This window comes from Balaenoptera borealis (genome assembly GCF_965194805.1).
Source record: "Balaenoptera borealis genome assembly, chromosome: 16".
Lineage (NCBI taxonomy): Eukaryota > Metazoa > Chordata > Mammalia > Artiodactyla > Balaenopteridae > Balaenoptera > Balaenoptera borealis.
This window is the reverse complement of record NC_138872.1, coordinates 86,530,172-86,557,189: the sequence shown is the minus strand read 5'-3', so window position 1 is coordinate 86,557,189 and position 27,018 is coordinate 86,530,172. Positions and strand designations below refer to the sequence as shown.

General features: G+C 37.4%; 1 protein-coding gene across 9 annotated transcripts in view; it reads left to right on the top strand.

The window, feature by feature from the left end:
* SDK1 (sidekick cell adhesion molecule 1) overlaps positions 1-27,018 on the top strand; it is an 829,158-nt gene that overhangs the window by 61,349 nt on the left and 740,791 nt on the right. The window lies entirely within an intron of this gene.

Genomic DNA, 27,018 nt, shown 5'->3' with positions numbered 1-27,018 from the left:
TTTTGTGGGAAACATTTATTCAGTTCCAAGTCTTATCAGAGGGATTGCAAATCCGGTGTCTCTTACTACCATGTTTCCATCCAATTTTCATGGTGTTGCAGAAGCACGGTCAGTAATAGGGTATTAGGGGATTGAGAGAAATTGATAATTTGAGAATTAAAAGCAGTATGTAAGGGTTTGGATCATGGGATGGTAGAGTTGAAGGGATAAAGCAGTAAGGACAGCAGGAGAGAAGACCCACTGGAAACTCTCTAGGACTTTGACAGTCTGTTATTTGAACCCAAAGCATGTGGCATTTGGACCTTGCCATCCCAATCTTCCCTTCCATTCATTTCCACTCCTAGAAGTGAAAAGGAGCCTGGTATGACCTGGCATCTCCTCTATATCATAACACCCTGATTCAAACGTCTTCGTGTTTTTATGAGAACCAAATGAGACAGTTAATGCAAAGCACTTAGAACAGTACTTGACACGTAGTAAGAGCTGAATAAAAGTTAGCTATTACACGTAAAATTTGAATAAATAATAAATAATATAAATATTGCCCCTTGTTTTCTCTATTTTGTATATAAAAGTCAAGAAGTCTGTAATTCTTTGAAATCGTGTTGTCCCACATTTTTATACGTCATTGCACTACCTCCTGCCTCCTTTAATAATGTAAATAGTTTGATTGAAGCACACTGATGCTCATTTATTTATGTATTGTCTACATCTGCTTTCACTGTACAGTGGCAGAGTTGAATAGATGAGACAGAGGTTATGGGTTTGCAAAACAAAAATTATTTACTCTCTGTGCGTTACAGGAAAAGCTTGCCAACACCTGATACATAGGGTATTCTGATCCAAAGTAAGAGTAAATATAAAGAACTCAATTATAGAACAGCTTTCTGAAACCAGCATTTAGTCTTCATTTCTCTTAATCTCATATTGAAACAAATGATGTTGTATAAAAGAGGGTAGCACAAAGTAAGATGTTTATTCAGGTTTTCATTTATGTTGCTATCAAAGAGCTGGTCTTGAATTACTGTAAATTATTGAAACATTACCAATTGCAGTAAACTATGTGAATTAATTTAAATGCTTGAAGTTCCTTTTTTTTCCATAATAGATGAAAACCTGAACCTATAAAATTTGTGGTACATTTCTTTCCACTTACTAAGAATAAATACTTATATTTATGCTGTGTTATAGTTTGCTTTCATAAGAATTAGTATTTCAAGGCAGCACTGAGCCTCATCAGCTCACAGTACCAACTCAAAACATTACTCTAAACATGGGGAGTCAGTGGTATCACCTTCATCCACAGGAGACAGCATGTTGCTACCCATTGAGAAGGACTTTTAAAACCAACCTTTGTTTTAAAATGTGTCATTACTATTACCTGAATCACTTAGATTCAAGCCATAATAAAGAGTATGAACATAGGCCTAAGACAAAATTTGAATTTAGATCTGACTTTAAATTGAAATGTGTATATGACTTTAGAGAGTATGGTTTTGATAGTGTGATCATTAATTTCTCAAAAGTGAATCTGCTTCTTGAGTATGTGGGTTTTCAGAGCAGTCTCCTTACTGGCAGGGGAATATCAGACAAGTGGTGTTTTTCAGACAGCAAGGCAGATGGCTCTTTTTCTTCAGTACAGGGTGTGCCAACCAAAGGAGACAGCTACACGAGTGTTAACCCCTGAGGGAGTGAGAAAACAGTTGCTGTCAGTTGTTCTTTATAAGTCTGTAGCTTGACTTCAGAATGATGTGGGAAAAGAAACCTTTTAAGCAAAGTAGGCATTAGATGCACAAGTGCAGCCTGTAATCTCAGTTCTCACTAAAACAGTGGAAGATGATGTAATTTAAAAAGGAAACAAACTCTTAGGTCTGACGTTTCTGAGATAATGTGGTGGCACACTACTTGGGCCTGATGGATCGCTTCCCAATTCCTGTTAAAACATCCATGCAGATGGCAAACACGGGCAGTGGCACTATAACGCAAATGCCATATACTAAGATCTGGGTAGAAGCTTCCTAAATGTGGTTGGTGGGATGGATTGAGACTAGTTAGGGATTATATAGCACGTGTTCTGCTTCTGAAGTAGAATAGGGCATATGGCCCCACCCAACGTAGGACACAGTGTAAAGGCTGATTTGCACAGCATGCCTAACTTCAGGAAGCATGTGGGTTACGCTGAGTGGCAAAAGTTTGCCATTGGTAGACTTTTTTTTTTTTTTTTTTTGACTTAAAAAAGAGAAATTTATTTTCTCACAACTCTGGAGCCTAGAAGTTTAAGATCAAGGTGTTGGCAGGGCAGGTGGCTGTTTTCTCCCTATGCCTTCACACGATCTTCCCTCTGTATGTCTGTGTCCTCATTTCCTTTTCTTACAGGGACACCAATCATACTGGATTAAGGTCCATCTGAATGACCTTATTTAACCTTAGTCTCTTCTTTTTTTTTGTTTGTTTAACGTCTTTATTGGAGTATAATTGCTTTACAATGGTGTTAGTTTCTGCTTTATAACAAAGTGAATCAGCTATACATATACATATGTCCCCATATCTCTTCCCTCTTGCGTCTCCCTCCCTCCCACCCTCCTTATCCCACCCCTCTAGGTGGTCACAAAGCACAGAGCTAATCTCCCTGTGCTATGCAGCTGCTTCCCACTAGCTATCTGTTTTACGTTTGGTAGTGTATATATGTCCATGCCACTCTCTCACTTTGTCCCAGCTTACCCTTCCCCCTCCCCGTGTCCTCAAGTCCATTCTCTAGTAGGTCTGTGTCTTTATTCCCGTCTTGCCCCTAGGTTCTTCATGACCATTTTTTTTTTTTTTTAGATTCCATATATATGTGTTAGCATATGGTATTTGTTTTTCTCTTTCTGACTTACTTCACTCTGTATGACAGACTCTAGGTCCATCCACCTCACTACAAATAACTCAATTTTGTTTCTTTTTTATGACTGAGTAATATTCCATTGTATATATGTGCCACATCTTCTTTATCCGTTCATCTGTTGATGGACACTTAGGTTGCTTCCATGTCCTGGCTATTGTAAATAGAGCTGCAATGAACATTGTGGTACATGACTCTTTTTGAATTATGGTTTTCTCAGGGTATATGCCCAGTAGTGGGATTGCTGGGTCGTATGGTAGTTCTATTTTTAGTTTTTTAAGGAACCTCCATACTGTTCTCCATAGTGGCTGTATCAATTTACATTCCCACCAACAGTGCAAGAGGGTTCCCTTTTCTCCACACCCTCTCCAGCATTTATTGTTTGTAGATTTTTTGAGGATGGCCATTCTGACTGGTGTGAGATGATATCTCATTGTAGTTTTGATTTGCATTTCTCTAATGATTAATGATGTTGAGCATTCTTTCATGTGTCTGTTGGCAGTCTGTATATCTTCTTTGGAGAAATGTCTATTTAGGTCTTCTGCCCATTTTTGGATTGGGTTGTTTGTTTTTTAATATTGAGCTGCATGAGCTGCTTGTAGATTTTGGAGATTAATCCTTTGTCAGTTGCTTCATTTGCAACTATTTTCTCCCATTCTGAGGGTTGTCTTTTCATCTTGTTTATGGTTTCCTTTGCTGTGCAAAAGCTTTTAAGTTTCATTAGGTTCCATTTGTTTATTTTTGTTTTTATTTCCGTTTCTCTAGGAGGTGGGTCAAAAAGGATCTTGCTGTGATTTACGTCATAGAGTGTTCTGCCTATGTTTTCCTCTAAGAGTTTGATAGTCTCTGGCCTTACATGTAGGTCTTTAATCCATTTTGAGTTTATTTTTGTGTATGGTGTTAGGGAGTGTTCTCATTTCATTCTTTTACATGTAGCTGTCCAGTTTTCCCAGCACCACTTATTGAAGAGACTGTCTTTTCTCCACTGTATATGCTTGCCTCCTTTATCAAAGATAAGGTGACCATATGTGCGTGGGTTTATCTCTGGGCTTTCTATCCTGTTCCATTGATCTATATTTCTGTTTTTGTGCCAGTACCATATGGTCTTGATTACTGTAGCTTTGTAATATAGTCTGAAGTCCAGGAGCCTGACTCCTCCAGCTCCGTTTTTCTTTCTCAAGATTGCTTTGGCTATTCGGGGTCTTTTGTGTTTCCATACAAATTGTGAAATTTTTTGTTCTAGTTCTGTGAGAAATGCCAGTGGTAGTTTGATAGGGATTGTATTGAATCTGTAGATTGCTTTGGGTAGTAGAGTCATTTTCACAATATTGATTCTTCCAATCCAAGAACATGGTATATCTCTCCATCTGTTTGTATCATCTTTAATTTCTTTCATCAGTGTCTTATAATTTTCTGCATACAGGTCTTTTGTCTCCTTCAGTATGTTTATTCCTAGGTATTTTATTCTTTTTGTTGCAGTGGTAAATGGGAGTGTTTTCTTAATGTCACTTTCAGATTTTTCATCATTAGTGTATAGGAATGCAAGAGATTTCTGTGCATTAATTTTGTATCCTGCTACTTCATTGGTAGACTTATGAGCCAGTCAATCAGTGTCCTTAACCTGCCCCGTTCTCCATCTCCACTGGTTCATTTCCGTTCGTTGTCCTCTGAAACCTAACTCCCAATGTGCCACCCAGTAGCAGGAGCTAGAGGGAGATGGCTGAGGGTGCCCTACACCCTTGAATGCATGTCACTTAAAGAAAAGCTTTTTAAGTAGGAAAAGCCGTGGGTGCCCATGTGTTTCATGTATTATGTATGGTGCGTGTGACAGCTGACAGGAGTACCTATCAGAGCAGGCAGAGTTTCTCTCTCCACATGCTCACATTAGAAGGAATGTCTGTCACACATCAGCAGTTGAGCTGAGAGTAAAACGCATCTCATTTCAATCTGAGTTTCATTCTGAGAGGGAGAACCTGCCAACATTTAGTGGACATTGAGCAGACTAAAAAGACAAGTTACCTTGTCTGCAAAAACGTTAGATTTAAATAGCCCTCTTCTCTACAAAACTACGTATAGGGAAGATGTCTATCATGTAGCTTTGAAAAGATTCTCGAAAATAAGGGAAACGAAATAATGACTTTGAAGACACAGTGTGTCTCTCCAAAAATGATTGCATTTAAGAAACACATTTAGTATAAATTTACAACAAATTTAGTGTAAGTCTCCTGGGATCTTAAAAGATCATGGCCTCGGGCAAAAAGGAAACCAGAGAGCCCTAAGGGGGAACAGGATGAGATGAAAGCAGAAGTGTCAAAGCTGGTTGAAATAAAAGAATGCAAGAAAACCAGAATTGGAATAAAATTTAAAATTAAGGCAATCAAAAGAATACTTGATATGCCAAAACAAGGAAGTGTATCATGGATGACAAGCTTGAGAACAGAATGCAGAGAAGAAAAGGATAAAGGTATGTAAGTATGAAAAGTAGATATGGAGGACAGATAACACCTCTTCAACCCAAGAGGTGTTCCATAGCAGGAAACTAAAGCAGTAGGCAGGGAAATCATGAGTGAACTTTCCCATGCCAGAGAGAGTGTGAGTAGAGATCAAAAGGGTGTCCTGAGAACCAGCCAACAATAATGACTAAAGGTTCTTACTTAGGCCTATTCTGGCAAACTATTTGAACTTTAAGGATAAAGCAAACCCAGGAAATAAAGCCGGTACCTACAAAGGAACATACTAAGTCTGTGGCTCAGTAATTGTGTTCAGCTGAGTTTATATATATATATAATCTTGTTTGTAAATGACTGTTTTCAGATGTAAAACAACAGCATTCATGTTCCATCCCTTAAAGAGCTGCTTAGATACATATTTCATCCATGGAGGAGACCACTCTTGGGTTTTAGCTTATTTCTCTGACTTTGAAAGGAGAGCATGGAGTTGTATAGCTTCCTGACCTTTTGGGAAGTTGGAATATATTTATGTGTCATGTCCTTTGATTGGAGGTTAGCAGTGCAGGCCGTCAGACTAGTCTAGCTCAACTGGAAACCCACCAACCAAACACAAAACCAAAAACAATTCAGCTGTATTTCCTTTGTAAAAGCTATGTGTCAAAGGCTTTGAGTCATAGCCTATGTGTCAAAGGCTATGACTAAAAGGCTTTAAGGAAAGAACTTGGTAAATGCGAACAAAGAGAATAGAAGTTCTGTTACCCTAAGACAAAGCATTAAAATGGGACAAAAGTAATCATGAAGATGAAAAGTACAAGCCACAATAATGACATTAATTTTTATGAGATAAATTACATCACAATAAACATTAATCACTGGGAATGCAAAGGAAAGCAAAGAGTAATGAGACACTAATGTTTCTTTTTGACAGATCGTTAGAGAAGAAGTCAGGATGATAGAGGGCATGAATATTCTAAGGGTGATCTAAGATGCATGTTGAGAGCTTTACCCTGAAAATAGAGATGATTCCTTCTTTTCCCAGGGCCCCAGGGAATTTTTTTTTTTTTTTAGATCATAAAACCTAAACTTCCAACAAACTGAATATAATAGAAAATGCATTCCCTAACCACAATGAAATTTCAAAAATGTTGTACATGAAAATTTAAAACAAAAAGTGCTGATTTCCCCTCACCCCACTTCAAGCCATCTCGTAAATAACTCTTGATTGGGTCAAAGAGAAAAGCAAAACTAAGATTAAAAAATATCTAGAAAAAAAAAAAAATCTAGAAAAAAGTATAATGGAAAGTGCATATTAACACTGAGATATGGTCAAAGCAGTACATAGAGGAAAATTAGTGTCCTTAAATAGTGACATTTCTTAGCAAGAGGGAATAAAAAGCATTTCAGCACAGACATAAAAGAAAAAGAAGTTATTAAAAAATATGCGCTAGAAAACAGACAATTGATAAATTTATGTTAGTTCTTTGGGAAAAATGCTCCAGTATACAGGTAAGTCTTTAGGTAACCTAATTGAGACAGAACAAAATATGAAAAAGGGGAAAGATATATATATTATGACTATATTCATAAATTTGAAGCCCAAATGAAATGGATGCTTTTCTAGTAAAGTGTAAATTGCCCAAATTGACTAAAGTAGAGGAGAAGAACCATAAGGATAACAATATTAATAGCAGTAAGTGAGGGTTGTTGGAGAGCTAGCCCCATGTGCTCCCAACACAGAAATCTATACTCAAATAGTTCCACTGGTGAATTCTTCCAAACAAATCATACCTATGGTACATAAATTGTTCCTAAACATAAAAAGATGGGAAACTTGTTTTAAACCTCTTTACTGCCCTATTGGTTGCCTTTTCAGCATCTACTTGTCCTTGCTGCCATTCTAAAAAGTTTTCTGATTTTTGTCAGGGATCCATTCCATCTTCAGCTCCATGGGGTGGTCTGTGATTAGTGTTAGAGCCAATTGATGGGAAAGTAATTGTCCCAGTGCCATTTGTTATAAAGATTGTTCAGTGGGAAAGAAATAGGCTTTTCAACAAGAGGGACGATTGGATATCCACATGCAAAAAGATGAATCCAGAGCTGTGCCTTACACCATACACAAAAGTTAACTCAAAATGTATCACAGACCTAAATGTAAGAGCTCAAATGACAAAACTCTTAGAAGAATACATAGCTAAGAAAGCATTTGCCTAATCCTATGTCATGAAAAGCACAAGAGATAAAAAAAAATGATAAATTGAACTCCATAGAAATTGAAAACTTTCATGCTTTGAAACACACCCAGTTGCGTCTTACTACCATTTTGCAATTGAGTTTTTTTTTTTTCTGCTGGAAATTTTTTAAAATTTAAAAATTTTACATAATTTTTAAAGATTACTTTCCATTTACAGTTATTACAAAATATTGGCTATATTTCCTGTTATACAATACATTCTTGAGCCTCTTACACCCTGTGGTTTGTACCTCCCACTCCCCCACCCCTGTTTTGCCCCTCCCCCTTCTAACTGGTAACCACTAGTTTGTTTTCTGTATCTGTGAGTGAATCTGTTTTGTTATATTCACTAGTTTTATGTTTTTTAGATTCCACATATAAGTGATATCATACAGTATTTGTCTTTCTCTGTCTGCCTTACTTTACTTAGCATAATGCCCTCCAAGTCCATCCATGTTTCTGCAAATGGCAAAATTTCATTCTTTTTTATGGCTGAATAGTATTCCATTGTGTGTGTGTGTGTGTGTGTGTGTGTGTGTGTGTGTATATGTGTATAATCACATCTTTATCCATTCATATATTGATGCAAACTTAGGTTGTGTGCATATCTTGGCAATTGTAAATGATGCTGCTGTGAACATTGGGGTGCATGTATCTTTTTGAATTATACACCCATATACCCAGGAGTGGAATTGCTGGGTCATATGGTAGTTCTATTTTTAGTTTTCTGAGAAATCTCCATACTGTTTTCCAAGAATCTGAGTTCTTGAGAACGTCATTTGGCTCCTGAACAAAAGAACCCTAAAACTAGCTCTGCCTCTGTAGTGATCATTATAGGAGATGGTCAGTTTACTTTTTGTGAAAGTTTGAGTTGGAGTTTTTGTTACTTGCAGCTGAATACATCCTAAGTGATAAACACTGAAATGAAATAAACTAACCTCCAAAGATAGCACATGATGTAGGATAGTATACGTTGTAGGCTGTATTGGCAGAATTGCAAATGTATTAAGGTGATGGATTTTATTTCAAAATACAGAATTACCTAAATTCTAACATTCTGGAAATGTCCTTTTATGTTTTGGTTACATTCCCAATTTAAAAATACTATAATAAGGAAACACATGAAAAATAAAATTGCAGGATTTTGATGATGAAAATTAAATTTTAGAAACTAGAATTCAGCAGTTAATTTAAAAAATATCAAGTGGAATTTATTGGTATTACGAATATAATTGAAGTTATGAATAAATCAATGGAGGAAAACCATATGGTCTAAATAGATGTTGTGAAGTTATTTGATAGTTTCACATTTATTCCTTATTTTAAAAAGGAAAATCTTTAGTAATAGGAAAAGAAGGATTGAAGGGTGCTTTCTGATCTTAACTTAGTTAAAGATGTCTCAAAGTAATAGTTTAACATCATTTATTATAGTGGAAATTCTAGAAACACTTATTTAAAAAACCCAGTTAAGAGTGTTATCAATTCCATTAAAAAATGTTTCCTTTTGGAAGTGTGACATAATGTTATTTGACACTGAAAAATAAGTGGTAAATGACAGGAGGAAGCAAAATTATTGTAATTTTGAAGATATGATTAGGAAAAAAAAGGTAAACTGACAAACTATTAGAAGCACTTTACTAAGGTGCTTATTTACAAATTAAGTGTGTAAATTTCAGTAACTTTCTTTTACACCAACAATAACCATTTAGAATAAATAACAGAGAAAACCCCATTCACAGTCACAAACCCCAAAACTTGAAATACACTTGATAAGAATTGTATATGATTTATGTGAAGAAAACCATAAAACTTTTTAAAGGGACAAAAAGACTTGGAAAAAAAAGTCACACCTTGTTTTCACATGAGAATAGCCAACTTTGTAAAATGTCAGTTTTCCCTTGGTCTGTAAATTCAGTGTAACCCCAATTCAAATTGTAGTAGAATTTTTTTTTTAAAACTTGATGTTATGATACCCATGGAAATTGGAATGATGGAAGTCTTTAGATTCATGTCCACTTATTATCGATAACTAGAGGCTGGATGATTGGGGGAGATTATCTGAGTCTGGTATCAAGAATCCACTATTGCCTTAAGTGGTTCACTCTTTAGGAGCAAGGCCACCTATTAACTGGTCTTAAGTTCTCTACTTGGGACTTGTTAACTCTCTGGAAGGTGTATGACCTTTTCCCCCCTAGTTGTGTACAGGACAGATTGTCATCAGCTACTGTGGCTACCCAAAAGATTTTTTTCCACAATTGACTTTCTACCTTCATCCTACTCTCTTTGGGGAGTTTAGCTGCCTTACTTTAATGTCTTAGCCAATCATAGCCCTGGCACCAATACAGTCTAACTCTTTGTCTGAAAGTTGAGGCAGTATGCCTCAACATATTACCTGAGGCAATATATGATCTTCCTCTCGCCTACTTCCTTGGCCACTGTACTTCTCAGGTCACCCCACTCTCCCTACACTATAGCTTTACTGGCCTTTATTTTCAGTGCTTGGAACAAGTCAAGTTCTCTCCTCATCCCAGGCCCTTTACTTACGGTGTTCCCTCTGTCTGGACCAATTCCTGACCATACTCCTCTCACTGTCTCCCCACTCCCCCCACACACATCTGGTCAACTGTAATTCACCCTTCAGGTCTCTGATTAACTCTGCAGAGAGACTTCTCCTGACCTTTTAAAATTGATTAGATCCTGTTGTTATGCTCCCTGTTTCGGCCCCTGAGCTTTTCTTTCATAGCACTTAACACTTAATCATGTGTTTATTTTGTTTATAGTCTGTCACGCTCATCAGAGGACAGAGACTATGTCTGCTTAGTTCACCATTGTAGGTCCAGCACCTAGATGGTACGTGCCATGTAGTAGACATTCAGTACATATTTGGTGAATGAATAAGTGTACAATAACTTAAAACGTGTTTTCTGAGTAGCATAACATGTTTAATGATGCTGTATAGGCATTTTTCTTACACAGCTTCTACAACAACTCTTAACACTATTTATCACAGAGGCCAATCTGTCTCTCATGTCTAATAAAGTAAATTGGAAGTTCATTTTCAAGAACAGATATTTCTGAGTTGTTGAAAAAAATTTTAGAAAATGAACAGTAATGAGGGCAGACTTGCCTTTACATGTAATAAAATTATGATAAGGCTGTGATTATTAAATCACTGCAATATTGGCCCAGGAATAGACAGAAAAATGAAATAAAGTCTAGAAGTAAACCCAAGTATATATGGGGTTTTAGTATAGGTCCAACATATTTCATTTTAAATTAGTGGAAAACTGAAAGGTGGTAACCAGCTTATAAGATGGCCCCCAGTGATCCTTGTCTCCTAGTATTGTCATCCTTCTTAGACCCTCTGACATTGGATAGGGCTGACCTACATAACCTAAAGAACATTATGAAAGTGACAGTGTGTGACTTCCAAGGTTAGGTCATAAAAGACATTGCAACTTCTGTCTTGTGTTCCCTTGGATCATTTGCTCTGGGGGAAGCCAACTACCATGTCATGAGAACACTCAAGCAGTGCTATGGGAGGATCATGTGAAGAGGAGCTGTGACCTTGGTCAACAGCCACCATCAACTTGCCAGCCATATGAGTGGGCTCTCTTGGAAGTGGATCCCACCGCCCCAGTCAAGCCTTTAGATGACTGCAGATCTGGGTGACATCTTGCCCGCAACCTCATGAGGATCACCAAACCAGAACCACAGAGCTAAGCTGCTCCTGAATGCGTGATCTAAAGAAGCCGTGTGAGATAATGTTTATTGTTGTTTTAAGCCACTAAGTATTGGGGTAATTTGTTATACAGCAATAGGTAACTGATCAGATGGATTCTTAAATAAATGGTGTTGGGATAACCAGTCAGCCAGCCAGTATTTGGGGAAAAAGATAAGCTGGATTCTTACTATATTTTTTTTATCAAGAAAATTCCAAGTGGATCAAAGATTTCATTGTAAAAAATGGAACTATTAATGTATTTAGGTGAAAATAAAGCTGAATATTTTTATACTTCTGGGGCAGAAAAGCATTTCCTAATTATGAATATGAAGTTTCCAAACCATAAGGTAAAATTCAGAACTTTTTTTTATGACAAAGAAACCTTATAAGCAAGGGTAAAAGGTAAACCATGAATTAGGGAAACATGTTAGCAACCTGTATTATGAAAGTTTTTATCTCTTAAATATTGACAGCTCTTGAAAATCAGCAGTAAGAAGATTCTCTCTGTAGATGGGTTGGCCAATAACATGAATGAGCAATTCACAAAGTAGAAATACTAATTAATGCATGAGCAGTAGTTATCTGAGAAATATAATTAAGAACAATGAACAATCACATTTTACCTATCAGATTGGTAGAGATTAAAAAGATTGAGATTGAAAAGATTCCTTTATCTGCAGGAAGGTTAGAAAATGTGGGTCGGAATATAGATTTGTCTGACTTTTTTGGAGGGCAGCCTGACGTGTCTCAAAATGGAAATACAAAACTTTTCTACTTACATGAGTTTATCCTCAGGTACAGAAGGATGTATATATTATGAAATCCCCAAGCCTGATTCTTGGCCTAGTCAAATTTCCTTCTGCCTTTGTCTCTGTCTTCCACCTCTGTGAATTCTGTTTCCTGTTCAGAAATTCCTGTTGAGCCCTCCTGTATCTACTCTCTGTTTCTCAACATTATGCTCTTATTTCTCAAATGTTTCTTCTCTATATTAGTAATTTCCTTAACTTTTAACTTCCATGTTGCCAACTCCTTCTTCTTCCATGTCTATTGTAACTTTCAACCCTGCTTTGAAAATTTTATTTTGGCAATTAGTTTTAACTTCCAAAAATACTTTATTGTGCTTGATAAATTCTTTTTTCTAGGAATCTGTTCTATGATGGGTACAATAGTTCTTGAATGTCTCTGAGGATGCCAATTAGAAACTTTTTAAAGTTCTCTTCAGATTTCTTGATTATGGCTGTTTGTTCCAGAGTTAATTGTGTGTATTCATCTTGCTCCTTTCTTCCCATGCTATTAGACTATCTCCAAGTCCTGGTGCTTCTTGGCTAGCTACTTGTACTTATGGGTAAAGGACTAGGTGAATTGGTGCTGGAGCTGCTCCAGGTTTCCTCTTGAGGTGAACAGGTCTGTTTTCCTTTTGAGTGGGAGGGTTTACTGCAGCCGCCGCGTGGAGTGGGCACGGTGCTGCTTGGCATGCTTCCCTGTTGGGTGCTGTGTGGGTGGGGAACCAGGCAGCAAGCTGGGTCCCCTCCAAGTTGTCACTGTAGGAAGGGCTTCACTGTGTCATGGGGTGTGTCGGTGTTTATGTTATGAGGCGGAGCTGCTGCTCTCCCTCCCCACTTTTCCTCACCGCCAGTCCCTGTCTTTTCCAGAGGTTCGGAGTTTTCTTTCTCTGTTCTTCTCTCTTACATTGTAACATCCACACTTGGATCTCTCCCCAGGTAAACCATCTACTTTGAGTTTCTCTTTCACTGCCACACGGAGGGCAGGGAGTTATGGGTGGGGTGCTTACGAGTCCAGCTATTCTCAAGTCTCCTTTTTAATCAACTTATTTGTCGAGCTACTCTTGCTTTTCTGTACTTGTTGACTCTGAGCTGGAAACTTCTCCTGGATACTTTGGGAATCCTCTAGTCTTCTGTTTGGGGCCACAATGAACACTGCTCTGTCTTCCGGGAGTCCCTCATATTTTTGGTCCTGCAATTTTTCTGATTTCCAGGCATCCTATAAAATATTTAATCTGATGGCACCATTTTTTGTGTCCAGGATTCTTTAATTTTAAAAACAAAAGTCTTTTCTGTCAGTGTATGAGGCCTTGGGTGGGAGGGGAAGTAGACACTTTTGCTCAGATGCCCTGGTTTTTGGTTTTTTTTATGGCTGTGTTATCTCCTTGAAGTTGTCTGAGTGTGATTATTTAAAAACTTTTTCTGCTTACTGTATTAACAGTTTAGTGAGGGGTTAGGAGTGTGCACGTATCCCTCTTACACATGAGGAGACACTGAAGTCACGGTTAGGATTCAGACCAGGCTGGCTGACTTCAAGGCCCATCCTTGTAACTGCTTCACTGTCTTTTCTGGGTGTTAGTTAGGTGCCTCTTTTTCATGCTATTTGATTACCTCAAACATCCAGTGTTTCTTGTATTTCTGTTCACATCTGTAGGTAAGGATCTATGATGGAGTGTATTTCTTCAGCTCAAGTGAGAATTACCCCCTCACCACTGGCCAATGTAGGTTTAGTATAGGAGCTTGACTTCAGATGACTTTTCAGGGGCAGGTAGGGTCATGTTTTGGGGCAGGGTATTCACTTAGCTGTCCTGCTGGGTGAGGCGGCTCTGCTCCATTTTGTTTGTCCCTTTGTGCACCTGGCTGTCTTCCCTGTTAGAAAGCTGTGCTCACGCCCACCCACTCCTTCCCTGGAGCAGACGTCAGAGTTCAGCAGTTGAAGTAGGGGGACTAACTCAGCACTCCCACCCTCTAGTTAATCATTTGGCCAATTGTCTGTGGCCAGCTCCCTCTCCTAGCCTGTGCTGTACTGATAATGGGATTATTCTGAGCTTCTGCTGGGGAAACTTGTCAACTGTCACAGGTTCCTTGTATTTCCTTGGATTTGCCACTGTGCTACCATCAATCTTAGTTTTTCCAGAAGTTCACTCATCTATTCCGCAAATGTTTATTGTGGAGGGCAGTGTGCTGAGCGTTAGAAAATAAAGGTGAACAAAAAGAGAAACAGAGCGCATCATGATGGAGTTTATACATAGTCATGTGGGGAACATGGGCATTAAACAACTGCCTCACAGAAAAGGTCGTGTTCTGTGAGGAAAAGTTGCATTGTGCTTTGGGAACATATGGAAGGGCTACTTAGTGGAAGAGGGATTGTCATGGAATTCTACCTGGAGTAAGTGACAGTTGACCTGAGCAATGGGAAGAGAAGGAAGGATAGGAGATGAGAGTGAGGACATGTGGAGGGAACAGGAGGGGAGGAGGCCTTACAGATGAAGGGGAACATGGTCTGCTGGGTGTTTACTATTGCTACAGGTTTGTTTTCATTATATATTTATTCTCCTATTTCATGGAGTTTGGGAGGGAGAAGAAGTTAGATCAGCTGTCTTGATTGAACCAAGAAGCCTCAAAGAATAATAACCTGGGAAAAATGTATGATATAAGCAATAAATGAAAAAGCATAAAAAACTTACATATTATATGTGTTATGCCATATATATATAAGTATGAAGGCACTATACCAGTACCAAAAATGTTATCCTTGGGAGGTGGGATGGTATGATTTGATGACCTTTTTTATACTTCTATTTGATGTTCAAATTTTCTATGAGTGTGGGTTGCTTTTATAATCAGAAAAAAATTTTCTTAAAAGAAACCAATGTTTAACTTAACGGTTTGGCTTATAATGATATGTAAAAAAAAAAATGCTGTTTGTGAATAGGTCAAGGGAACATCAACTGCTGCAGTGTCATGAAGATGTTAAGAAGGGATGACTGAGAGTGATCACCTGGTGGGTGTGGTGTTTTCTGAGCCTGAGGAGAGGCAGGAAGACAGTTTATATTGCCCTGTGTGCCGGTGAGTCCAGAATGCCAGGAACTGAGGCAGGGACTTGAGGTTTGGCAAAAGGAAGCCATCGGTGGCCTTGGAGAAAGCAGTTTCAGTGGTGGCCGTGGGCTGTGGAGTGAAGAGGGATTAAGTAGTGACAGTGAAAGGAAATGACACTCAAAGAGTTCTAAGTGAAATGGAGGGGCAGGGAAGGGAGAGGAGTGATTGGAGGGAGATGTGCGTTCGAGAAGTGATGTGATCCTCGAGCATGGTTAAAGGTCGAAGATATTTAGAAATATTTTCCATGGAAGAATTATATTTCTCAAGGGACATGGAAGGTGTTGAGATCCAGAGCCCAGGGGAAAGGGTAAGCTTTGAAGGAAGGAAAGGTATATGGACACAGTTTTTCATAGTTTGGGGGCAGGGATATGCGAGAGAACCTTCTGATGGCTTCTGTCTTCTCTGGGAAATGAGAAAATACATTATCCTCCGAGTTAGGAGAGAGATGGCAGACGTGGAGACTGAGGAGGAGGGACAAGACCATTGATAAATGTTGTAGAGAATTTGGGAGAGTGAAATGCGGGTAGGTGGGTTGCATTAGGAGCCCAGTCGTGGTTCGGGAACCTGAATTAAATTGAGTTCAGCAGTACCGACCTGTGCAGTGCCGTTATCTTACAGGGAAAGTATTTTTAAAAATCTAGCTGACGTTTCTGACTGATAACCTATAAGCACTTTAGAGGTATAGAACCATAGATTTGTACAAAAAGCTGTTAGAACATGTTTAATAGTTTTCTTTGTCTCTAAGACAAGTAATTTTTAATAATAATAACTAACATTTATTGAGGGCTCCACTCTGTCCCACATGAAAAGGTAAGCACGTTACCTGCATGATTTATGCAAACTTCACAAGAAAAACCTAGGAAGCCGGTATATTATTGTCGCCATTTAAAAGATGACAAAACCTAGGCTCAGATAACATGTCCTAGATCACAAGGCTAGTTAGTAGTAACAACAGGGTTTGACCTGCGTCTCATTGACTGCAGAGTGGTGTTATTAACTACTATTGTGTGGATTGAACCACATAAAATTGCCTGTTTTGTAAGTTAAAAAATGACAGAAGACTGGCAATTTTATGGTTCAACCCAGTACTCAGTACTTACCCAAATAATTGCCAAGGTCACTGGACTGCTTTGTTCCAGGCATTGCCCTAAGTATTTTAATTGTCATAGTCTGTAACATTCTGAACTATTTATAATCTTAATTATCCTGATTTTTAAAATCATCACATTAGTGCTAATTTTTGAATAACATCCTTAGTTTTACTTTTTTTTTTTTTTTTGGCCGTGGCACACGGCTTGTGGGATCTCAGTTACCAGACCAGGGATTGAACCTGGGCCACGGCAGTGAAAACACCAAATCCTGACCACTGGACCACCAGGGAACTCCCGGGACAGTTTGTTTTACTTTAAATGAGTACATTTTGATAGTGATGTTACATAAATGGTATTTGGTGGTGTTGGGGATCTGCTGGGAATATTGGCAAAAATATAGAAGAAAACAAACATTACAAGTTTACTTTCTCACAACATAAAAATTGACTAAATTGGAATAGATGTAAGCCTGCTTATTTAGTATTCATTTCTATTTATTATCTATATCCATAATTTATATATTGTATGTGAATGCTTATAAAATCATTATAAGCCAAACCACAGGATAAATATCAGTTTAAGAGTTTTTAATTATAAAAGCAATCCATACTCATATAAAAGTTAAAAATCAAATATAAAAATTATATATAATAAAATACATATAAATTATATATAATCAGGTATTATATATATATATAAAAGTCAAATAATTATATATTTGTGTTCTCCACAACATCTGATTCAGTGAGTGGCAGTCACTCAAGAAATGTGGATTAGTTTTTAATTCAGTAGGTTTCCGACTTACTATGTATTTGTTGACTGATCAACCTGATTCTTTATGAAGCTTGTTTTGGGTAAAGGGAAGGAATTCCTTCCTAACTTCTCGCTTCATCTCCAATTTGCAAACACCCACAGGTACCAATGATACTAATTAAAAGTAAATCACCCACTCTCTCATACTAATAAAATATTAGTTCTTAAATTGTATTGTTATACTTCAGTTAAAAATTCCAATTTAAAATTATGAGCTTAGAAATTGGATGATTACTTTTTTCAAATTAAAGTCTTAGTTAAAAGGATAAAAAGTTATGCTTGTGGCAGTGTTTGGTTTACCAAGCCTAGTGGAGGATATTCGACCTCTTTTATCCGCTTCCATACATAATCAGTTAGATTGCATGCATATCGAAGCACTTTAAGGTATTATTTGTACTCCATGTTGGAGACCTGATCTTAAACTGTATAGTCTTAGTATTTTCATATAACTTTTAGTTCAGGTACAAGAATTTTTAAAAGATGGCATGGGAATTAATTATGTGACTGAGAAAAATAATTTCCCCCAAGTTAATTGCACAAATTACTGTAGCCATAAAAGGTTAATGATTGTCAAATATCTTTGATGCATGGAACCTATTAAATGCCAGTATCATTTGAACAAGTAGCTAGACTAGTCCTTCTTGGGCAAATGGTCTTAGTCAAAAGGACAACAGTACATAGTGCTTTTTTTTATGTTTTAGAGAAACATTTTTTAAACTCTTCAGGTAGAGAACTTAAGTCAATCTTATGAGCCACAATAGACTCTTATATTTCAAATTAAAACAGTTTACATATCAAAAGGTAATTATGATCATTTATTATCCACACTGTACTTCATAGAACTACTGAGTTATTACTTGATGTTTATAAATAAATTTATTTTATGCAGACTCAGCATAGGCCTTAAAGAATTAGATAGAATTAATGCACAGTTATTACGGTGGATATCTGAAATGAAACTTCTTTTACAGCTATTTATAGAAGAAAACTTTAATATTATATGGTTAATATTTTAATTTTATTTTAAAATGCCAAACTTCATTATGTGTTTCTTAATCTTTGCCTGTTAATCTTTCCTTTTAACGTATACTTTTTAGTGTTTTGCAGTCATTAGCCAGTTCCAAAGGAGTTAACTGGAATGTATTTTTATTTTCAATAGCAATATATCCTAAAGGACAGTCTGAAGAATACTAATTCCTTTAAGAGATGCTTTTCCGGAAATGATTCCATGCTTTAGTAACTTTGGGAAAGACTGCATACTATATCCTCTCCTTAGAAAGGTCACAAGGTACATTAACATACTGAAAGATCTGAGAAAATCTAGAGTAAATAAATAAATAAATTTAGCACTGTTGAATTAAGTGTTTCCTAAACTTGATGACAGAAACTTCTCTTTTGTACAAAAAAAAAAAAAAAAAAAAATTTATTGAAGTATAGTTGATTTACAATGTTGTTAGCTTCAGGTGTACAGTAAAGTGATTCAGTTATACATATATATATATATATATTCTTTTTCAGATTCTTTTCCCTTATAAGTTTGTTTTCTGTGTCTGCGGGTCTATTTCTGTTTTGTATATAAGTTCATTTGTATCATTTTTTTTAGATTCCACATATAAGTGATGTCATGTGATATTTGTCTTACTACACTTAGTATAATCTCCAAGTCCACCCATGTTGCTGCAAATGGCATTATTTCATTTTTTATGGCGGAGTAATCTTCCATTGTATATATGTACCACATCTTTATCCATCATCTCTCGATGGATACTTAGGTTTATAAATATAGAGTTTTTAATAGTATGCATGCTACACATATATTTGTATATCATATAAATATAATGTAATATTTATGGAATATAAATATATAATTAAAGGGAATTCTATCATATATTCATTCAACAAATATTATTGAATACATACTATGTGTCAGGCACCATGCTGGATGCTGGAGTAGAGAATGATAAAGAGAAGGTAACTTGCCCAAATGGAGTTTATGTTCCAGTGGAGAAAGCAGACAATCAACAAGTAAACCAATGAGTAAATAAAATCAGTAGAAGGTGTGATACCTCCTGGGAGACCAATAGCAGCATGCTGTGATAGAGAATCACTGCTGTGGTAGAGATGGGTCAGCTTTTAGATCGAGCAGTGTGGAAAGGCCTCTCAGAGGAAGTGGCATTTCAGCGAAAAGCTAACAGAGGGACGGGGGGAGCCAGCTCTAGGAGAAATGAGGGCAGAGGGAGCGGATCGGGGGAGAAGAGCTAGGTGAGTGTGGAAGGCTGAATAATGGCTCCCAGGGGTATCCCGGTCCTAACCCCTGGAACGTGTGAATATGTGATTAAGTTGAGGATCTTGAAATGGGGAGATCATCCTGGATTATCTGGGTGGGCCCCAAGTATAGTGTCCTTATAAGAGGCAGATTTGACTTCAAAAGAGAAAAAGGCCACGTGACAGAAGCAGAGGGAAGTAGAATCAGAGAGAGAAGATGGTACACCCCTAGCTCTGAAGATGAGTAAGGGGGCGGGGAGCCAAAGAATGCAGATCTAGAAGCTGGAAAAGGCAGGGAAATGGATCCTCCCCAAGAGGCTCCAGAGAGAGTGAGGCTCTGGCTGACTTTTGCCCTTTTTAAAAAAATTTATTTATTTTATTATTTTATTTTATTTTTTATTTTTTGGCTGCGTTGGGTCTTCGTTGCAGTGCACAGGCTTCTCGTTGCGGTGACTTCTCTTGTTGCGGAGCACAGGCTCTAGGCGCCAGGGCTTCAGTAGTTGTGGCACGCAGGCTCAGTAGTTGTGGCACGTGGGCTCAGTAGTTGTGGCTCGCAGGCTCTAGAGCGCAGGCTCATTAGTTGTGGCACATGGGCTTAGTTGCTCCGTGGCATGTGGGATCTTCCTGGACCAGGGCTCGAACCCGTGTCCCCTGCATTGGCAGGCGGATTCTTAACCACTGTGCCACCAGGGAAGCCCGACTTTTGCCCTTTTATACTCATATTTTGGACTTCTGGCCTCCAGGACTGTTAAGAGAATAAATTGCTGTTGTTTTAAGCCATCAGTTTGTGATAGTATTCCACTGCTGCTATAACAAATTAATACAGATTTGGGTACCTGAAAGAGGGGTGCTGCTGTAACATATACTTAAAAATGTAAAAGTGACCTTGGAAATGGTCAGTGGCTAGAGGATTGAATTTTGATGTGCATGATTGAAGAAACCTAGGTTGCCTTGAACAGGCTGTTGGTAGAAATACGGATGTTCAAGGCTCTGCTGCTGAGTGCACAGAAGGAAGTGAGAAGCTTGTTCTTGGAAACTGGGGGAGGCAGATTCTGGTTATACAGTGGCAGAAAGCTCAGCTGAATTATGTCCTGCAGTTTTATGGAAAGCAGAACTTGTGATGAACTTGAATATCTAGCTGAGGACATTTCCAAGCGAAGTGTTGGAAGTGCTGTTTGGTTTTTTCTTGCTGCTTATGGTAAAAATACGAGAAGAAATTCTGCCTGTGGACTGCAGCTTCAGTGCATGCCCTAGAGTTCCAGCCTGCCCTTTCTGACAGCCTGCCCTAACGACCACACTTTGAATAGCAAGGTTGTGGAGAACCATGTTTGTTTATTTAGAGTGTCAAACGTGTCATATGTACAAGAGTTTGAATTTGCTCATCAGTTTTCAAAATGTTTACCACTGACAGTAACTTAACTGATCTAATTGCAGTGATCTAAGCCAGTATATAAAAACTATGCCTTCTCTTATTTTGAGAAGCTTTTTGGCATCTCTCCTGTACTAGGTTGAATAGCGCTCCTCCCCCCACCCCCCAATTCATGTTTACCCTGGAACCTGTGAATGTGACCTTATTTGGAAATAGGGTCTTTGCAAATATAATGAGGTTGAGATGAGGTCATACAGGATTAGGTGGGCCCCAATCTAGTGACATTCCCTTATACAATGAGGGGAATTTGGACCCCAGGGACACACAGGGAGAATACCACATGAAGACAGAAGCAGAGATAGAAGTTATGCTGTCACAAGCCAAGGAACACCAAGGATTGTTGGCAACCACCAGGAGCTAGGAGAGAGGCATGGAGCAGATTCTTCTTCTGAGTCCCCAAGAAGGAACTGACCCTGCCAACAGTCTTGAGCTTGGACTTCTGGTGTCCAGAATTGTGAGAGAATAAATTTCTGTTGTTTTAAGCCATCCAGTTTGTGGTATTTTGTTATGGCAGCTCTAGGGAACAAACTCATCATCTAACAAGTAAAAATTAGATAAGGGACTCTAGCAAATTAATTTAAAAACCCAATAGAAAATGTTACTCTTCCACAGAGCCAGTGCCTACGATGGCTGTTTTCCAAATTTGGAATTCTGGAGGTTTAAGTTAGCTATGATAGCTCCTTGGGTACTTCTTAAACCTTTTGTACCAGGTGAGATTTAGAATGGAATGAAAAGACCTTGAACACAAAATCAAACTTAATATCAAACTGAGAAAGGGACAAGAAAGAACTAGAAGGAAGGTTGCATAAAGTGGCACCATGTCTTTTGCAATTTGTTTCTTGTAATTTTTGCCCTGGGCTGGCCAGGGAAATAACAGGCTCTACGGAAGTCAGCTCTTAAAATGTCTTTCCTGTCATTCTTTTCCTCTGTCCTGTCAACTCCTGCATGACCTTTATTCCTTGTGCAGGACTTAGAAATGCACTTTGAATATAAGCAGTTTGCTTATAGCAATGTTGGAACTAAAAGGATGCCTCATTTTGTGGAATAGAGTTGTCCCTTGAAATTCTGCTTTAAAGTACATTCTATGAAGTGAAGCTATGTTTTCTTCTTTTTAGTTTTTCTATTGTAGAGTAAAAGATTTCTTCCCACAAGGAAATAATTGCACCCAATATGTATTAAAAAAATATTTAAAAGCAGATATGTCTCCAATAAACAAACAATAGAAATATTTTGTAAAGAATATTCTATATTCAAGATAGCATAATATATATATTACCTAAGGCTAAATTAAAAAGAAAAACTTGCAAAGCCTTCACAAAGATATAAAAGGAGACATCAGTAAGTGCACTGATGTACCATATTCACCATGGAAAGTATCAATATTACAAAGATGGTAGTTGTCCCCACATTAACCCCTAAATTCAGTTCTAATCGATAACTGAGCAGTTACAACATTTTTCATAGCAGACATTTTCAAACTTCACAGAAGAGAACAGTATAGTGAACCCCCGTGTACCTATCATCCAGCCTTGATAGTTACCAGCATTTTGGCAATATTGTTATAATTGCAGGAATTTGAGGGTAAGAGTGTGTTTTATTTTCCTGGAGAATTTTAAAGCAGGACTAGAAATCATCATGCCATTTTGCCTGTAATTACTTCAGTTTTCATCACTAAGTACTTATTTTTTAAAAAACATAACTGCTATTCCATTATCATACCAAAAGAAATGAATAGTAACTCCTTAATATCATCTAATTTTCCATCCACATTCAGACATCTCAGGTTGTATCCAAAGATGGCTTTTCCCACTTGGCTTATTTGAATTAGCATGTAAACAAAAGTCCTTACATTGTATTCGATTATGTCCTTTAAGCCTCTTTGGTTGTATAATGGCTTCCCACTTTTTATTTCCTGCAGTTTATCTGTTGTGTGTGCTTTTGTGTGTGGGGTCGTGGGGATGTGTTTGGCGGGTGTGCGTGTTCTGGTGGTATGTGCCTAATCCTTCTCTTAAAAACCTTCCACCTGAGGTTTTATAGTCCGATTATTGCCTAGAACCATGATTTCCTCAGGGGTTGAAAAACAGTGCATTTCTAATGATATCATTCTTTATGCTTTTATTAGCTAGAATTCTTCCCTCATCAGCTATATAGTTACCCTGAAATAGTTATACTAGAAGGGCAGGTAAATGCTTGATTTTTTTCCTTTATCAATTTTCAGAGTAATAAGCTGATACCTCCTTGGTTATCTGCTGCTGCATAACAAATTACCCCAAAACTCAAGGGGCATAAAACAACAACTGTTTTATTAAACATCGCTATTTGATAGGTCAGGTATTTTGGAGGGCTTGGCTGGCAGTACTGTTATATGTGGAAGAAGGTGGATGGGCTGATCTGGAGGGCCCAAGACCGATTCACTCACATGTCTGGCACCTTGGAGGGGATAGTTAGAGGGGTAGGCTCACCTGGGACTACTTATCAGAGAGCCTAAACATGTCCCCTTAGGCATGATGGTCCCAGGGTAGTGTTGGGCTTTTTCCATGGTAGCTCAGAGTTCCCAGAGGGAATGTTCCAAGAGTCCCCTGTGTAAGCTGCAAAGCTTCTTATGTTTTAACCTTGAAGTCTCAGAGTTTTACTTCTATTGCATTCTGTCAGTCAAGTAAGTCACTAAGGCCAGTCTGGATTTAAGGGTAGGAGCAGGAAAGAATTTGCAGCCATCTTAATCTACCACAATACCCTAGCAAATTCTACTGGTGACCAATGATTTTAAAAAATCTAATAAGATTCATGAATTTTTATGTACTTGGTGTTTATTCCATGGTCACTCATTAGTTTTTACTGACACTCAAATTGTCACATTTTTGGCTAGTTGGGCCCCTTTAAGTTGGATCTTGTGATCCAACTTTTGGCAAGACTCAATTAGTTTTTAAAAAAATTATCTTATGGTTTAAAGAACATATATAAAATATAAAATTTGACATCTTAACCATTTTTAAGTGTGTAATTCAGTGGCATTAATTTATATTCACAATGTTGTGCAACCATCACCACTATCTATTTCCAAAACTTTTTCATCACTCCAAACAGAAACTCTATAGCCAGTAAGCACTAACTCACCATTCCCTCCTTCTTCAACTTCTGGCAATCTCTTATCTATTTCCTGTCTCTGTAAATTTGCCTATTCTAGATATTTCATGTAAGTGGAATCATACAGTATTTGTCCTTTTGTGATTGGACATAGCATAATGTTTTCAAGGTTCATCCATATTGTAGCATATGTCAAAATTTTGTTCCTTCTTTGGCTGAATAATATTCCATTGAATGGATATACCACATTTTGTGTATTCATTTATCTGTTGATGGATAATTGGGTTGTTACCGCCTTTTGACTATTGTGAATAATTCTGTGAATGAATATTGGTGTACAAATATGAGTCTGTTTTCAGTTCTTTTGAGTATACACCTAGAAGTGAAATTGCTCAGTCATATTTTAATTTTATGTTTAGTTTTATGAAGAACTGCCAAAACTGTTCTCCACAGTGGCTGCGCCATGGTAGTACACTCCTACTAGTAATTTTTCCACATCATCTCCGCTTGTTAATTTTCTTTCTTTTGTTTTAAACTATAGCCATTCTAGTAGGTGAAGTGATATCTCATTGTGGTTTTTGACTTGCAGTTCCCTAATGACTAATGATATTGAGTATCATTTCATGTGCTTATCAGCCATTTGCATATCTTCTTTGGAGAAAAGTCTATTCAAGTCCTTTGCCCACTTTTAGATTAGGTTGTTTGTCATTTTGTTTAGGAGTTGTTTAGATATTGTGGATATTAAACCCTAATCAGATAGTGTATTTGCAAATATTTTTTCCCATTCTGTAGGCGGTTTTTTCGCTTTCTTGATAATATCTTTTGAAGCACAAATTTAAAAATTTTTGATCAAGTCCAGTTTTTTCTTTTGTTGTTTGTGCTTTTGGTGTCGTGTTTAAGAATCCATTGTCAAATCTAAGGTCATGAGGATTTACCCTTATGTTTTCTTCTAAGAGTTTTATGGTTTTAGCTCCTATACAGTATTTAGGTTGTTGATCCATTTGAGTTAATTTTTGTATGTTATGTGAGAGAGAGGTCTAACTTCATTCTTTTGCATGTGGACATCCATTTGTGCCAGCACCATTCTTTGGAGAGACCGTTCTTTTCCCATTGAATAGCATGTGGAAACCTTGTCAAAACTAACTTGGCTGTGGAGGTATGGATTTATTTCTGGACTCTCAATTCTATCCCATTGGTCTATATGTCTGTTCTCATGCCATTACCACACTGTTTTAATTGTTGTTGTGTTGTAGTAAGTTTTAAAATTAGGAGTGTGAGTCCTCCAACTTAGTTCTTCTTTTTCAAGATTGTTTTGCTATTTTGGGCCCCTTGCAATTCCTTATGAATTTGAGGATTGACTTTTCCATTTCTATAAAAGACTCCTGGCATTTAATAGAGATTGCATTGACTCTCCAGATCACTTCAGGTAGTCTTGATTGATATCTTAACAATATTAAACTTTTTGATCCATGAATATGAGATGTCTTTCCTGTTATTTAAGCCTACTTTAATTTATTTCAGCAATATTTTATAGTTTTTAGTGTACAATTCTTGCACTTTCTAGATGAAACTTATTCCTAGGTATTTTATTCTTTTAGATGCTATTGTAAATGGAATTGGTTTCTTAATTTCCTTTTCAGATAGGTTATTGCAGATGTATAGGAATGTAACTGATTTTTCCATGTTGATTTTGTACTCTACAACTTTCCCAAATTAATTTATTAAGTTCCAGTAACTTTCTTATGTATTCTTTGGGATTTTCTGTATACAGGATCATGTCATCTTTGAATAGAGAGAGTTTACTTCTTCCTTTCCAATTTGGATCCCTTTTTTCTTGTCTAAGTGCCCTGGCTAGAACTTCCAGTAGAATGTTGAATAACTGTGGTGAGAGTGGGTATCCTTTTCTTATTCCTGATCTTACGGGGAAAGCTTTCAGTCTTTCACCATCGGGAATGATGTTAGCTGTGGGTTTTTTGTAAATGCCCTTCATTATTTTGAGGAAGTTTCCTTCTATTCCTACCTTTTAAAGTGTTTTTTATCATGAAAGGATATTGAATTTTGTCAAATGCCTTTTCTTGTCAATTGTGATGATCATGTGGTTTTATTCCTTTGTTCTATTAATGTGGTGTTACATTGATTTTCTTGCGTTGAAGCACCCTTGCATTCCTGGATAAATCCAATTTGATCATGGTGTGTAATCTTAATATGCTGTTGGGTTCGGTTTGCTAGTGTTCATTTTGAGACTCCCATTAGTTTTTGGTAGTTTTGTGGATCGCTGGAATAACAAGTGTCTTAGTCTCATGTACATTTCGTCACCTCACTGTGGAATCAAGCATTTTGGAAAGTAGCCCTTGTTCTCTTTAGTGGAAACAATATTTAGAAACCACAGTTTGGGTTATTGCTTTTTGGTGTTTACAGTGGTTAGAGCTAGGAAATACACACAGATATACACATACCTATCTCTGAGGTCATATATACACACATACATATTTGTAGTAATATGATAAGCATATATTTATTTTAAAGTGAAAAACTTATGCTTCTAAATCAAACGCAAGAGTACTAGCTCTTCTTTGATTTTATATTGGAAAGTCTGATACTACTCATTTGATTTATCCTATGATATAACTATGATAGTTAAAAAACGATGATACCACAGTATTTCTATTTACAAAAAGACTATAGAATGCTATTTGATATTTCTTTGCAGTTCTCTTCTTCCCCACACCCGCTCCTTCTCCTCCATCCACCCCCCACCCTGCCACCCCCCACCCCACCACTGCCTTAGGCTGTATCCCTCTGGAGAAATGTGTAGTCAACATTCAGCAATTTTTTTGGCTGCATCACACTGCTTGCAATCGCGTGGCTTGCAGGATCTCAGTTCCCTGACCAGGGATTGAAACTGGGCCACGGCACTAAAAGTGCCGCATCCTAGGCACTAGACCACAAGGGAACTCCCCAAATTCAGCATTTTAAAGTAACTTGAAGGAATTATTTTCTCTGTGTGGTTATGCCACCAACCTGTTGTGCAGTTTAGTTCATTTTCTATTCGGTGACTGCCTTTTGCTTGTTTTTGTTTAATTTTGTTTTTAAATTACATAATAGGATTACATGGTTTCAGTGTCAACATTGTAAAACAAGACATATCCAAAGAGATCAGCCCATGTTCT